This window comes from Rosa rugosa, chromosome 1 (assembly GCF_958449725.1).
Source record: "Rosa rugosa chromosome 1, drRosRugo1.1, whole genome shotgun sequence".
Lineage (NCBI taxonomy): Eukaryota > Viridiplantae > Streptophyta > Magnoliopsida > Rosales > Rosaceae > Rosa > Rosa rugosa.
This window is the reverse complement of record NC_084820.1, coordinates 27,604,310-27,619,395: the sequence shown is the minus strand read 5'-3', so window position 1 is coordinate 27,619,395 and position 15,086 is coordinate 27,604,310. Positions and strand designations below refer to the sequence as shown.

Below are 15,086 nucleotides of genomic sequence, written 5' to 3'. Positions count from 1 at the left end.
GTTTTGCTTTCATGACGTCTATGATGGTTTTGATTGATCTGGGAAGACTTTGGAGTGTAAGTCCTTCCTTAATCTGTTGAGAATATATACATCCCACATGAGAAAAATGGGACATTGCCTATGAGTTTATAAGGGTTTGAGTCACTCCATCCATTGCCAATTTGTCTATGGGTTTATAAGGGTTTGGACCACTCCATCTATTGCCAATTGGTTTTAGATGTGAACCCCAGATTACTTTATCATAATCAACTCCTTGATAATAGACAAAGAACGTTCATTTTGAGTCAAAGTCTTTATCTCTTATCTTTGAAGCGGAATGAAAATGACGGAAGTCAGTCTTTAGTGACAGCAATCAAAGCATTCTCACTTCCATCAACGTATACCAAGTCATGCCTCCATGCATTCATCCTGAAAGAATAAGAACGTTCATTTTGAGTCAAAGTCTTTATCTCGTATCTTTGCATAGTGACAGCAATCAAAGCATTCTCACTTCCATCAACGTATACCAAGTCATGCCTCCATGCATTCATAAGCCAAGAAATAATAACAGTAGACACACTATACACATATATTAGCACAAGGACTAGTTTGTAGATGTACAAAATGTGCAAAAACAACCCAAAGTTACGTTACGAAATCGGTAGTTAATATATCTCTGAACTTATTATAAACTAGCCAACTCCCACTTCGATCATCTTGGTTTATAAAAGGAAAAATTTGTCAACTACAACATCTAAACAAAGAAACTTTCATCACAACATCATCTGTCTGCTTAACCAGCTCAAAGCACACAAACATCTCCTACTTTCAAATCATTCTGCCTGAAAGTACCTACTTGAGAGAACCTACTTGAGCGAGTCATTAATCCACTTCACAGAGTCACAGACCACAACCTCTTTGAAACTTGAAGCTTGGCTGTGCTTTTCTTTCTCTTGATGTAATCTTTCACAAAGGTGCCCACTATATGCCGGAGGGGTTAGATTAAATAGGTAACAAAGGGCATACTGTGCACCAAATTGATGCCAAACATAGAAATAAGCTAGCGTAAGAGTAATGCTTCTCTGCCAAACAGATCAGATATAACGAGGGACAACAAAATTTCTCTGCTTGGCAAGGACAAAAGTTTCATTGTTGTGAAGAATTATAAAAAAAAACGTGTAACAACGTGTTATATCTAATCCAGTTTATATAATCATGGCACACTACTAGAAATCTGTTCATTTACATCACATCATTTAAATCGGTTAGACTTGCACATGATGTAAAAAAGTAAGTTAACATCGTTTTAGAAAAATACCGATTTAAATGTATACCATTAACATCAGTTCTTAAAATGACCGGTGTTAAAAGTTTTATTTGAAAATTTGCGGGAACCTCATTTTCGTGGACGCGCTAAGTGTTTTAATGAATTCAAGGACGCGGGGACGAAAACTTAAAATTTTCACACTTAAAAAAAAAAAGCACTCGGCCCGACCCCAAAACTTTCTCACTTTGCCTCAAGCCCTAATATCCATTCTCAACCCCAGCATCACAAACTCGAGCTCCTAATCAACTTCACGAACCTTCCTCCTCCATTCTCCGCCGGAATCTGAAGAGCCGAAAGCCCGACCTCGATCTGAAATTGAAGTAACAACTTTGAATCCTGAGCCGGCCTCGATCTGAGATTGGCAGAGTTGAAGAAATTGAAGAGGCTCGCTCTGGTCTTCTCCGCCCTCTGCTCCACTCTCCTCCTCGGCCGAATCCGTCGGCGATAGGCTCTTCATCTCACCTTTCCACTACTCCCGATCTTACGCAACCACCCAAACATTTCACCAAGACAAAAAAAAAGGCCGCAAAAAGTGGTTCATTCTACCTCCGTTCACTGCCACCGTAAACGGCGCCGCTTTGGGACGAGAGCTCTCAGAGATGTGTATATTAAACCCTCCACCTCCTCAGCTACGACGGCGCTTAAATGGGTCACCAGGTGCTGCCCCGAGATTCCCAGAAGCCTTGTTCAGAAGCTCTTTCGCTTAAGACAGGTTAAAGTCTTTTGAAGTTTCATTACATTTTGGAAATGGGTTCTTGAATGGTGATTGGAAAGTGGTTTGCTTTGATTATTTATCACAGGTTCGAAGAGAAGCATCTGACATGGATCAATGTGTTAAGGGTATCTGAAATTTGTATTAACTTTTGTTTTGTTTTGTAATGGACTAATGGGTAGAGCTCAGAGCTTTTGTTGCAATTATATGGGGTAGTTTTGTTTCTGATTTCGATTTTCGTGAAGGTGGGGGCTAAAGACTTGATGAACTTAGAAGATCGAATATGTCTTCCTATTTCTGTGAAAGAGTTCCCTGATGATAAATAAGAAGAGGGACATTATAGTGAAGAAGAAGTAAAGTTTATTCGTAGCCTTGTGTTGTATAAGGTTCATAACTGTGGTCTCTATCGCTTGTGTGCATGTTAAGCTAGTTATCTTGCTTACACATGTTATTTGCAATTTTTTGTTTATTAATATGCAGATTCTGTTGTTCCTTGTCTATTGAAATTGCCGGCACTGTGTTATAGAGTAAATAAAGTGAGATTCATCTCTATTTATGTTTCAGTTTTACTTGGATTTGGGTTTAGGAGCAGGATGACAAGAAGGCCCCTGACTCTGCTGCTAAAGTCAAAGGCGAATCAGCCAAGAAGTAAGTTTCTGATCTCAAGATTCTTCAACTATTTCTGGCTGGTTGATTTTGAATTGGAAATTTGATCATAATATCTGATTGTATGAGTGATCTGTGAGTCTAATTTGTTTATTATTGGTTTTCTGCAGGGGATATGTTGGAATTCACATCTCAGGATTCAGAGATATCCTTTTAAAGCCGGAGCTTGTACGCCCGATTGTGGACTCAATATTTGAGCATCCTTTTGAAGGTATACTATTGAATTCAATCTTCCCCGGCGACGGTATGGCCCCGAGATTGCCGAGTCCGTCAAACAGGTCCCTTTTTTATCCTTATTCACTATATGCTCTTCAATTTCCCTTTACGACTGGTTTATTTTGCATCGGAGTTGTGGATGATTGTATGTTTGTGTACGCATCTGTGTATAGTTAGCTATATACACTCACTCGCACTCAATGAAACTCTGTAAGGTAAGGGTGATGCCCATTACTTATAAAGATTAGATACAGAAAGCCAGAACTGTTACTATCTCTAAACTGTTGGTACTCTTTTGAATCTTTTTAGAACTGCATTTCTCATTGTAGTCACTGAAGTGTTATACTCTTGCATGCTTATTGAATGTAATGCTTGTTGCAAGAGTTGCTTCAATTTTAAATCAATGTTTGACGCCAAATTCCAAATTTCAAACCCCTTGAATCATTTTTTCAGCTTTTGTTTTTGTTTTGGGTTTTTTCTCTGCTAACTTTGACTGTCAACAGTGGGATTTTGTTTGTTTTGGGTTTATGGGTTTTGTTGGGTTGCTTTTGTTATGAGCAATGGGGGACTCAGGTGGAAAAGTGAGGTTGGTTCAGTGCCCAAAGTGTGAGAATCTTCTTCCTGAGCTAGCTGATTACTCTATGTATCAGTGTGGTGCTGTTCTTAGAGGTATGCTTTCTTCTTCTTTTTGATTCAAATTTTTTTTTTTTTGGGCTTTCTGTTTTTGTTTGTGAGAAACTTCAGGGAAAGATGGGATTTTAGTGTTGAAACTTTTACAATTACCAAATTAGGGAGTCTCTTTATGATGGTGATACTTGTGATTCTTGTAGAAATTTGTGTTTGATTTATGAGAAGGTTAGGAACCCAAATGAGATCAGGGTTTTTGGTCTTGAAATTTGGTATGGTATAAACCTCAAAAACACACACCAACGCAAAAAGGACTAATGAATTGGATTTGTGGGGCTGAGTTTTTTATAGCTGAAAAAATGCAACTTGCAAAGTTCATAACTCAATAACATTCTATTTCCTGTAGTGTTTTCTGCAGCCAAAATAAAGCAAATTTTTTGTTTATTTTTGAAAGAATTTGCTCTTTTCGGGATCAGACAACTAACCTTGCCTATAAGGGCATTGTTTCGGTTTACCCTCCCATTGTTTTGTATTTTGGAATCAAATTTTAAAATTTGGGCCAAGAACAACAAGGTCAGTAAGAAGGCTTCATGCTTGTCTTTCTATGATGGAAAAACATGTGGTGAAGTGGGAAGGGGGATCATTTGTAAGATTAAGCTTGTCATGTTGTTATTATAAGCATGGTGGAAACTATTTTTTCTTTTCTCGGTAACAAATACACACACACACACTATATATATATATTTATGTTATATTTCTATTATAATTTTTGTCTACTAGTGTTTATGCCATAAGAAAGCACGCAGTTCACATATCTCAAGTTAATTTGTGTGCCTACTTGTGTGTTCCTGTGGTGTGGGGATGTGGGTGCATGCATCTTTATTTTTTAGTTTATGTCTCCCTTGTACTACATGTACATTTTTGTCGCACTAATATTGCATTTCTTGAACAGTACAAGGATTACAGATTGTGACTGGGATTACAGATGGATGGAGTACCCAGCTCATGCAAGAACTTCGAGAAATCCCTTGGATCAGTCGTTGGCTACATATGGAGACCATTCAGTCATGCGCACTTTAATTTGCTGTTAGTTTTCTCCAGCATATAGGTAATTTTAAGTGTTGTATTCTAGTCCTATATTTTGAATTTGGCTTAACATGTGTGTGAATTCCCAAAATGCAAAGTGATACTGTCTTGAGTCTGTGCAGTACAATAGACCTTGTAAATACAAAGTTGAGTGTGCTCAGGCTTTACTTGTTCAAAAATGTTGTCACTGAGCACTGAGCTCAGAGCTAATGATTAATGAGCTGCAGCAATATATTTATATGCTTCATGTCATGTTCCAGACGCAGTATTCTGGTTTTGGTTCTCTGTTATGCTATTTGAGCTACTTCAATTCTTGTTTTTCATAGGCTGTGTGCATTGTGCTGTGAATTTTTCCAGTAATTTTATCTGGTTTAAGCATTTCAATCACAGAGTTTGCCCATTTTGTTGTGTTCAGTTCATGTTTTTGCTTGTTCTGATTTCCTAATACTCTGATATTATTTGGACCATTTCAATTTTCCAGACCTATAGTAGTTGATCAAACTGTTATTCTGCCGTGTATAGAAGTTGGTTTAGTTACTAATGATTCTGCTGTTTCTTTGGTTTTGTTCTAGGTTAAGATATGGAATATTCAGGAAAAGAAATGTACTGCAGTTCTGATGGGGCACACTTAGTATGAAATCTTTGAGTTTGGCGTACCCATGCAACTCTTTATCTTGACTGAAAATGTGACTAATCTTTTAACTTGTTCATATGTTTCTACGCTAGCATTTTTAGGTTTGCAGTTTTATTTTGTGAATTATGTTGGATCATGAATTTGGACATAATTAATGGAATGCCTCAATTTTTAGATGATGTGCTTGAGTTAATATATTGAGAAATGTATTTCTTTTCCAAGTAGTAGCTAGATGCAAACTTTGCATGCAATCTCAATTTAGAGATTAGAAATCAGTACTAAAATAAAAATCGATGTCTCATGATTACCAACATATCGAAATGTGCCCACAAAATCGATGTACCTAAAACCAGTGCACATCGATTTATAAACACGAAAACGTAATCTATTGTCGACGTACAAATCACTTATTATAAAGTAAACCAATTTACCATGAAACACAGAACATTAGTTTTAAAAACCTGAAGTGATGTCTACGACGAAATAACACATTAGTTCATATCAAAAGAAGCGATGTACATAAAACCAGTAAACATCGTTTTACATGAACAAAAACGATGTCCCCTGTACAACAACACATCATTCTTAATAAAGTAACCGATGTTGCCTAAGGCCACATACATCGTCCTTAGGAAAATAAGGTGGCAAGATGCATGTAAAAATGGCCAAGAACAAACAATAGTTTTTGAACACTGATGTCTACGACAGTATTAGACATCATTTCTGAAATTGTAATCGATTTAAATGTTCACTTAGGTATTGTTCGAGATATATTTTACTAAGCATAAAATGTGAAAATATGAAGAATTAAATATAGTTAACATATAAGATTATGATGATTATAACGATTATACATCGATTTGTGTTTTAGAATCGATGTTGGTTGTTGTCTGGGACATCGGTTGAAAACGCGCTTATACTGATGTCTATACTTTTCTCTACACCCACTAAGACATCGGTCGAAAATTAGTTTAACATCGGTCCAGAACCGATGTCTATGAACAAAATTCTAGTAGTGGCAGTGTAAACTCCATGCTCTCAATCATATTGATCCACTGGAAGACCTAATGAAACTTCTTTATTGAGAAGTTAAATCCATATATGGATAATTACAAGATTATTTGTGAACATAGTTATCAAATGTGGGGTACGTTCATGTTCATACCAGAATTCCTTTGGTCAGATAAGTTTCGGTCAAAATAGTTCTGAAGTAAGGATGATTCGATGAGTATTAGATTGGCTGCTTCAAGAGTGGATTTGCCAATCGAGGCTGCGAAGTCTCCATTGAACAAATCCTACTATGTTGAAGGATGTCGACATAATGTGTGTCTCCTCAAACTAGGGTTTAGAGTTGTAATAGGAAAGTGTTCTAGGCATTCAATTGTATTCGGATTACCTTTTGTGTACCTTGTAACTTCCTATATAAGGGCTCCTATTATCAATAATAAACACACAATTCTCTCTGCAATTCCTTTTTACTTCAACACGTTATCAGCACGAGTTCTAACCCTAGCCGAAAAGAAAAAGAAAAAACCCTAAAAATTGCCACAGCCTCCAACCTCCCTGCTGCAGCCTCCCTGCAACCCTCCCTTCCGCAAGCCACTGCAGCCTACTGCTGCCCAGCTCGCCTGCAGCCCTAGCCGCAAGCCTACAGCCTCCAGCCGGCCTCCCTACAGCCTCCAGCCCGCCTCCCTGCAACCTGCAGCTCGCAAGCCTGCGTCCCTGCACAGCCCGCGCTGCACACAAGCCCGTAGCCCACGCCCCTGCGCTCGCTGCACACCGCAGCCCTTCGCCCAGCGTCCAGCGTCCCCACCTGCTGCCTGCTGCTCACCTGTGCACCAGCCCGCCGCACCTGCTGCCGAAGCTGCCTGCCTGTGTCCCTGCAAGCCCGCCTGCCTGCCTGCCTTGCGAAAAAAAAAAAAAAAAAAAACGAAAGGAAGAAGACGCATAGAAGAAGAAGGGGAAGAAGGCTTGGGCCCGAAAGAAAAAAAAAGGGAGAAGGGCAGCCCACCAACTGCCAATTTCCGACCAGATTCCGGCAATCCTAATTTAGCTACACGCCTGCATCAACACGCGCGTGTATAAAGAATCGTGAAGCAAACTTTTCAAATTGCCAAGTAAGTTTTGTGATTAAAGTTCCTGCATTTTTTGTCTTTTAAATTCCATTATTTGCTGCTGGTTTTGAAATATACGAACATGGGTTCGATTAATTGATAAGCGGAATTGTGGGGATTCACGCTTAACGAACTAAGAGCGTTCGTAATAAATGAACTAAGAGTGTTCATGATAAAAGAACTAAGAGCGTTCGTATGAACTAAGAGTGTTCATAATGCTTGGACTAAGAGCGTCCATAAGCATCAAATTGCGACCATATTAAAACATCATTGTTTGGTCTAATCCAAAATATTCTTGGAAATCTATTTCTTGGTAGCATTAAGGCTCAGAAATATTATATTAGTTGTCGTGGAAGTTTTTACTCCGAAACTAATCTATTCTCCTTCATTTTTGAATGTCGAATGCAAACCTGCAAAAACTCGACTTCACTAAACCAGATTCGAATGACATTGGTTATCACCGATGGGTGATTAACGTCAAGAATCACCTCACTACTAATGAGATTCTGTGGAGTAGAGCTCACAGAATATGAATTAATTGAGAAATCCTCTCGACCTTCCCCGTCTCAACACTATTGGTTGCAAAGCAATATAGGCTTGTGTGCAATGCTAGATGGATTACGAGGTTTCATCAACTTATGTCAGTTACTGAGTAAGTTGACAACATACTCGTGAAAAACCATAATTCAAAGGCCCGTTGGAACTAAGAGCGTTCACTAGGGAAATTATAATAGCGCACCGAAAGAAGGGCGCAAGGAGCGGAACCCTAAAAGTTAGGGGACAACAAAATGGACGTGTGGGTCCATACAACCGCCCTACAAAGGAAGGAAAACCGCGAGATACGCGGACATGTGGCAACTTTGGCCAACGTGGGAGAGGCAAAACTGGCGCCGCCGGTAGTGGTGGTACCACCACCAACATCCCTAGAAGATGTCCAAATGCACAAGGTATATCTCAATTAATGGGTGAGGTAATGCTATGGATGTGGATCTTCAGAGCATTGGTTTAAGCGCTAGAATGCGAGTGGAAAAACAAAGCTGCACAATACAAGGTATATAAAAGATATGAGAGAGCATGAGGCTCATCTCGCAGCTGAAGGAGATGATGGAGATGACAATGACGTCAATCTCATCATTACGGACTTCAAATCTGGCGAGGAAAACAACAATGTTGATGCCGCAGATTTTGATTAAATATTCTTTCATTTTCCAAGAATTATGTAATGGCAATTGTGCCTTAATGAATAAATGACATTTGGTTTTAACTCTTTCTCACTAGGCGTACTCAATTAAACATGATGTATAGGAATCTAAGTTGAGATTAGTGGTACTTAAGCGAGCCTCGCTCCACCGACCTCTCCTCTTACTTTCCTGGTCATATTTAATTGGAATTACCAAAAGGATTGAGTGACTACAATTTGTCTACATTTCATTTTATTTGGATTAGATTTGATCAAGAAACTTTGATATAATCGTTGGCTATTATTAATAAAGTGTCGATTCTTTTAATTTCGAGCTTTATTCATTTAGGTATGTTTCCCAGAGAGCTAAAATGCCTCGCGGATAGTGCTGCTATGCACATCATACCTTGACATAGGCAATTATTCCTTGGGATGATGCCTACTCAATCTTCTGTGACTACGATGGTAGGGCCATCACAATTGATTCATGGTCAAGGACCAGCTCATTGCCAAAATAGCACATTGATTTATGTCACTGAAGCTCTCTACGCTCCTAGGGCCGGAGGTCCCCCTTTTGAGCTTTCAAGATATTAGAGCCAACGGTTTTCATGTGGAAACACATGGCGAGAATGGACATAAGTTCCTTTGCATTATCTCTAATGACTACGAGTATTAGAGAAGCTCATGTGTTGCTCCAGTGAGTTATATGTAATCACTATTCGAGTAATTGAGTCCAATAACGTCATAAGAGATTATTTTTGGGACATCGACACATATAGGCTTTGGTCTGACCAATTGGGACATTCAGGTCATGATATGATGATCCGTTTATTAAAAACTTCACACGGACATCCATTCTTTCGAGTGAAAAGAAGTATGAATCAAAAGTTGATTCAAGGAGAAGGGTAATGCCGTCACCCCCTACGGCAAGAGCTTGGCATTGACGCCAAAAGTGGCAATGTGCCACCCCTCTCCACTTCTCAAGTCAATTGTGATTTAGTGCACTACTAGAATTCTATTCATTTACATCAGTCCAGAACCGATGTAAAACTAAATTCTGACCGATCTCTTAGTGGCTGATGTAAAAGATGCAGACATCAGTATAAGCGCGTTTTTAACCGATGTCCCAGACAACGACCAACATCGATTCTAAAACACAAATCGATGTATAATCGTTATAATCATCATAATCTTATATGTTAACTATATTTAATTCTTCATATTTTCACATTTTATGCTTAATAAAGTATATCTCGAACAATACCTAAGTGAACATTTAAATCGATTACAATTTCAGAAATGATGTCTAATACTCTATTAAGAATGAAATTGTAATCGATTTTCCAAAAAATTTTTTACTAGACATCAGTTTCCAAAAAATTATACTTAATAGAAACATCATTCTTAATAGAAACATAAAACATCATACTCTATTAAGAATGAAAACATCGTTTCTACTAGACATCAGTCTCCAAAAAATTTTGTTTGTTCGTGTCCATTTTTACGTGCATCTTGCCGCCTTATTCTCCTGAGAACGATGTATGTGCCTTTTGGCAACATCAGTTAATCTATTAAGAATGATGTTTTATGTTTCTAGGAAAATCGCTTTTCGTTAGTTGAAACGATGTCTAGTAGTTTTGTACACATCATTTCTATTTTTCAAAACCGATGTCCTGTATTTCATGGTAAATCGGTTTACTTTATAACAACTGATTTGTACGTTGACAGTAGATAACGGTTTGGTGTTTAGATATCGATGTGCATTGATTTTGTGTACATCGATTTTTGGGTGACATTTCAATATGTTCATAATCATGAGACATCAGTCCAGTTTTAGGTACTGATTTGTAATCTCTGAATTGACATCATTTTCTTTGACATTAGTGTTTTGTTTCCCATTTATATACATCAGTTCATATATATAAGAATGATGTGCAAATAATCATCTAGCTGCTGCTGGTGGGAAAAGATCTAGAAATACATTTCTCATCATCCAAAAATTGGGGCTTTCCACTAATTTTCTCATCTTCATTCATGATTCTACAAGATTCACAAAATAAAACCCCAAAACCTACAAAGGCTAGCCCATAAACATATTAGCAACCAACTACATCAGTTCTACATACACCAATCTTTCCTTCAAAGCAAAAACTAGCCTTACTCAAAATCATGTTAGTAACCAAAAGTCCTACACTAAACTCTGCATATAATCAGCTACTTCAATGCGCACCTCGTCAATTTCAGATTGGCTATGTGATTTGCGCGTCTTTACTGCCCACTAGAAATGTATAAAAGAACATATAAGTCACAATGGGGCTAAACAAGCTCATACGTAATTAAACCAAAATGTTCTTCATGATAATGCATATGCCACTAAACTATCAAAGGAAAGCTAATCAGCACAACAATATAGCAGTGCTGCAGAAAGAACATGACAGTGATACTGTTTTCAGAAATTCCTGCAACAGACCTGTAACTTTGAAAAATCATAACTAATTATAGAAAAATCGTTTTTAGGAGTTTCCACGTCTCAAATACTCTTTAACAAGTCCACTACAAATTCTCAGAAGAAAATAGCTTCAAATTATTAACAGAAAATTACAGTTTTACAGAAACAGGTCGCTGGGTCTGGAAACTAGTGAGCCCAGTAAATGCCAATTCATATGTAAATTCTATCACTTTCAACCTAAACTTCTAACTAATACGATCAGATAACAAAAATAAACCACATTTAGCAAATATACCCCCAGTTCAAAGTTTCAACTTCTCAGCCACAAGCAGGTTCCAAATGATTCAAAGGCTCACTAACATTAATAATCAAATTCTCAGCAATCTATATAATTTCCTAACTCTACAAAGCATTACCAGCTATATATTCAATCCAAAATGCATGAACATTACCTACAAATTCTTATTTTCATACTTCTAGATGCAGGTAACCATCAATATTTCCAAAGGTACGAGTATATAGTACCTGTCTCAATCACAAAAGTTGCAAGATCTTCTTTGTCTTTGGATCAATGGCATTGATACTGAAAATATAATAATTAAAAGTATAAGGAAAAGAACCACAACTATAAAGATCTCAATATATAAACAAATTAAGGATCATGACCTACCCATGGATACGAATGATAAACGAAAGCTTAGACTCTGGCTTGACATAGAATCCTCCTTTCAGCCTTGCTTCACGCTTCAACCGGACCAACTCATTGTCCTATATAATGCACACAAGTAGTAAGTTAACATGAAGAATAAACATATATAGAGGGCAAATCAATTCAAAGCAGAGTGAAAATTATATAATAAACCAAATAGTATTCTCATATACTTTAAATCTGTAATGAAACTTACATCTAGAGCCCTTTGAGCTTCTCTCTCTATCCAAATGATGGCATGATCTGAAGTGGCATTAAAGAGAGGACTATGTGCTCAAACCTCCCGGATTGCTGTCTTCACAACTGGGGGAACCTTTCTAACCTGCAAGCAAAAATATGTAGATAGCAGATACTTTTAACATCTTAAGATTAACAATTACTAACTTAATACACCCTGATTAGAAACAAATCTATTAAACTGAAGCTTTATTTCAAATCTATCCCACTGACACGAGTGGCATTGTATAACATCCCTAATAGAAATGCATTTATAATACTATATGTTAGGTTACAACTGAATATACAGACACTATATAATGACAGGTGCGAGAATAGCAATGGAATCTTGTTCTTATGAATTGAAATCTAAGTTTCTGGATTTAATCAAGCAGATATTTGCCAACGTTTATTTCAAAGGAACAACACCTGCAAGGCTTTCTCTCAACAATATGATAGAGACGGCCAGGTGCATACAGCCTCCTTGGATCTTTAAGCATCTTCTTATCAGGTATACATGTGTCCCGCATACATCTTAGGCATAGTAGACACGGCAAACTGTAAAATAAATCCAACTTTCTCAGATTGAACAGTTTGATGGTGCAGTGACTAGTGATATATATTAGCAACACAAAATGATATTGTAAAGGGCATTTTAATTAGTTTCTATCTTGTTCTGCACTCTAGTATTATCTTTACTATCCATCAGCTCAAAGAAACAGTTGAAGACAGATATATATATATATATATATATATATAGAGAGAGAGAGAGAGAGTATCAGGGAGATAAACTGAATAAAACAACTATGGAAATTCATTATATAGAAAAGAAATAATGATGATCCTCTGAAAACTTAATAATACGACAACATATTTTGATTGTTTTAGATGCATGCAAGTAACTTGGCTATTAAAGTATAAAAATTAGAAACGATCAAATTCTACAAGAAAAATATGCAGTACGTATTCTATTCTAAGGAAAAACATAAAGATACCAACCTTGCTCCTTTTGATCCGCTTGCATAGATCGCACAATAGTGCCAATAATTCTTTTAAAGAAAATTCTAGCCTTTAATTTCTGCAACATATAAATTTAATGAGGCAAAACCAGGACTTGGGGTTTATAAACAATGCTAGTGACTAGAAAGTTATAGCATATACTAGTAGAAATTGAACCAAGGGACACAAGTACTAGAACTGTTGAACCAGAGGATAAAACATCCAGTCATAAACAAACAGTCCAATTAGTCTATCATTCGTGGTGCCTGAATACAAATCCTGACCAGAAGTGAATGCCAGAAAAAAAAACGATCGGAGTATCTAAAAATTCTTTCTATAAATTCATTACCATGATTTGTAAAATCCAAGAACAGAAACTGAATAGCTAAAAATGAGTATCATACAACTAACATACCAATCTTCTCTGCTTGTCGCCACCATTTGACGCAAGTAGTCCGTCCACATGAGGATGATGATATGATCATTTCTGTCTCATTGTTTTGTATCTCACCTTTGTTTCTGTAGTTAATCAATGAATGATACATGAGCTACTTTAAAGCCAAATACCAACACTAAGGATTGAAACAAATTGGGAGGTGGCTAATAAACCCTCTGTCTATACAACACATGGATGAGATAAATAGATAAATTAAGTCTTTTGCCTTTTTTGCTTATGGTTGTCACTGCCATCTTTTCTTTCCCGTCTTCCTTTCTTGGGTCCCTAGCATTAGATTATAACAAATCAATTAGCAACTTCTGGTCTCTGCCTACCAACATGAAGTATAATCATGAAGAAATAAGTACAAAAAGGAAGCTAAAGTATACCTGAGCACTGAGAGACTTAAGGGGGTCCTTATCTTTCTTGAATCCATGGCAACCAGGGTTGTTGTTACCCATTGCAGCTCTCGCAAGCTTAACTCTCTTGTTGGCTTCTTTAGTTGTTGCATCCAACAGATAATCAGCCACAACTCGCAAGTGAGGAGTAGGGGGCTTCTTGCTCAGAACCTTGTCACTTTTTAGAGGTGAGAATTTCATTCCTCAAATCCTGAGCTCGGGATTCTCTCACGGCAAGTTTTGTCACACTCTTTGAGACATCCTGCATAATTCACATTTTAGCATTAATGACCGTCCACCCTATCTTTCTATCATCCAATGCAATGTCAGAATTAGGAATCACAAGAGTGCAACTTAAACAAGGTGATTAAGACAATTAAAAAATAGTACAGGGGTTCAGAGCCAGCAGAAAATCCCAACTTCCGGACACCCAAATACACCCAGTCACCAGATCTCAAACAAAACACCTAAAACCCATCAACCTAACTATAAATCCATCCTTCACTCACTACCCAAAACCTAATTAAGCAAAATTCCATCAATTTTCTTCAACAATATTCCAAATAAACCAACAAAAACACATCAAAATCGCACCTTGATGAGGATTTTGTCGCCCCTAAAGAGCTAGCTAGAGCTTCTCCATGGTCTCAGGGTGGACAGTGACGACGGAGTTGTCATCGTTGATGGCTTCATCGACGACAAGGAGATTTACTGCCTTCTTCTGCTCGAGAATCGCAGTGCTGAAATCCCTCTTGGTCCCCATATTGCAACAATTTTAAAAGCAATCGCATCAGAAATCAAAATCCCTAAAAAATAAAAATTTCAGAAAACCAAAAAAGTTAGGTCAAAATCGAAAAGAAGAGGAATTGGATATGAGGGATTACGGGTCGGACGATTCAGCTTTATCGGTCATGGTGGAAGAAGAGCAGGAAACTGAGACTCATCCATAACTCATTCTCCTTATATGTGAGGCCAGGCTCTAGCCCACAAATCCATAGAATAAAAGCAACTAGAAGAAAACGTCGAAGAGCGAAAAAGAAAAAGGGGGGCTGGATTTAGAGTGAGGACCTCCAGAATGGCGGCGAGTTCGAGTGAGCTTAGGGTCCAGAATGGAGGTTGAGTTTGGGAGGAGATCCAGTTTGGGGTGAGTTCAGAATGAAGGAGTCGAGAGTCGAGAGTCGAGAGAGTAACATTAGGATTTTCGATATGTTTCAGTTTTGGGGTCGGGCGCAATTTTTTTTGTAAGTGTGAAAGTTTTGAGTTTTAGTACCCGCTTCTTCATTTCACTTAAAAACTTAGCGCTTTTTGCAGAAATAGGTTCCCGCAAATTTTCAAACA

The 15,086-nt window shown here is 37.6% G+C and overlaps 2 long non-coding RNA genes across 6 annotated transcripts; one reads left to right on the top strand and one right to left on the bottom strand.

Moving 5' to 3' along the window:
- The first annotated feature begins 1,411 nt into the window (after positions 1-1,411).
- On the top strand, positions 1,412-5,426 carry LOC133729539 (uncharacterized). 4 transcript variants are annotated; one of them, XR_009856417.1, is made up of 5 exons: positions 1,412-2,018; positions 2,107-2,666; positions 2,795-3,569; positions 4,480-4,635; positions 5,186-5,426. It is a non-coding gene; the product is annotated as an uncharacterized LOC133729539 (long non-coding RNA). The 4 variants fall into 4 exon arrangements; XR_009856419.1 differs by having other exon boundaries at positions 1,449-2,666; positions 2,795-2,962; positions 3,404-3,569; XR_009856418.1 differs by having other exon boundaries at positions 1,452-2,018; positions 2,583-2,666.
- A 5,480-nt stretch (positions 5,427-10,906) lies between these two features.
- LOC133729484 (uncharacterized) lies at positions 10,907-11,984 on the bottom strand. 2 transcript variants are annotated; one of them, XR_009856387.1, is made up of 4 exons: positions 11,896-11,984; positions 11,661-11,758; positions 11,516-11,573; positions 10,907-11,011 (listed from the first exon to the last, which is right to left on the bottom strand). It is a non-coding gene; the product is annotated as an uncharacterized LOC133729484 (long non-coding RNA). The 2 variants fall into 2 exon arrangements; XR_009856386.1 differs by having other exon boundaries at positions 10,913-11,573.
- Between the last annotated feature and the right edge of the window lie 3,102 nt (positions 11,985-15,086).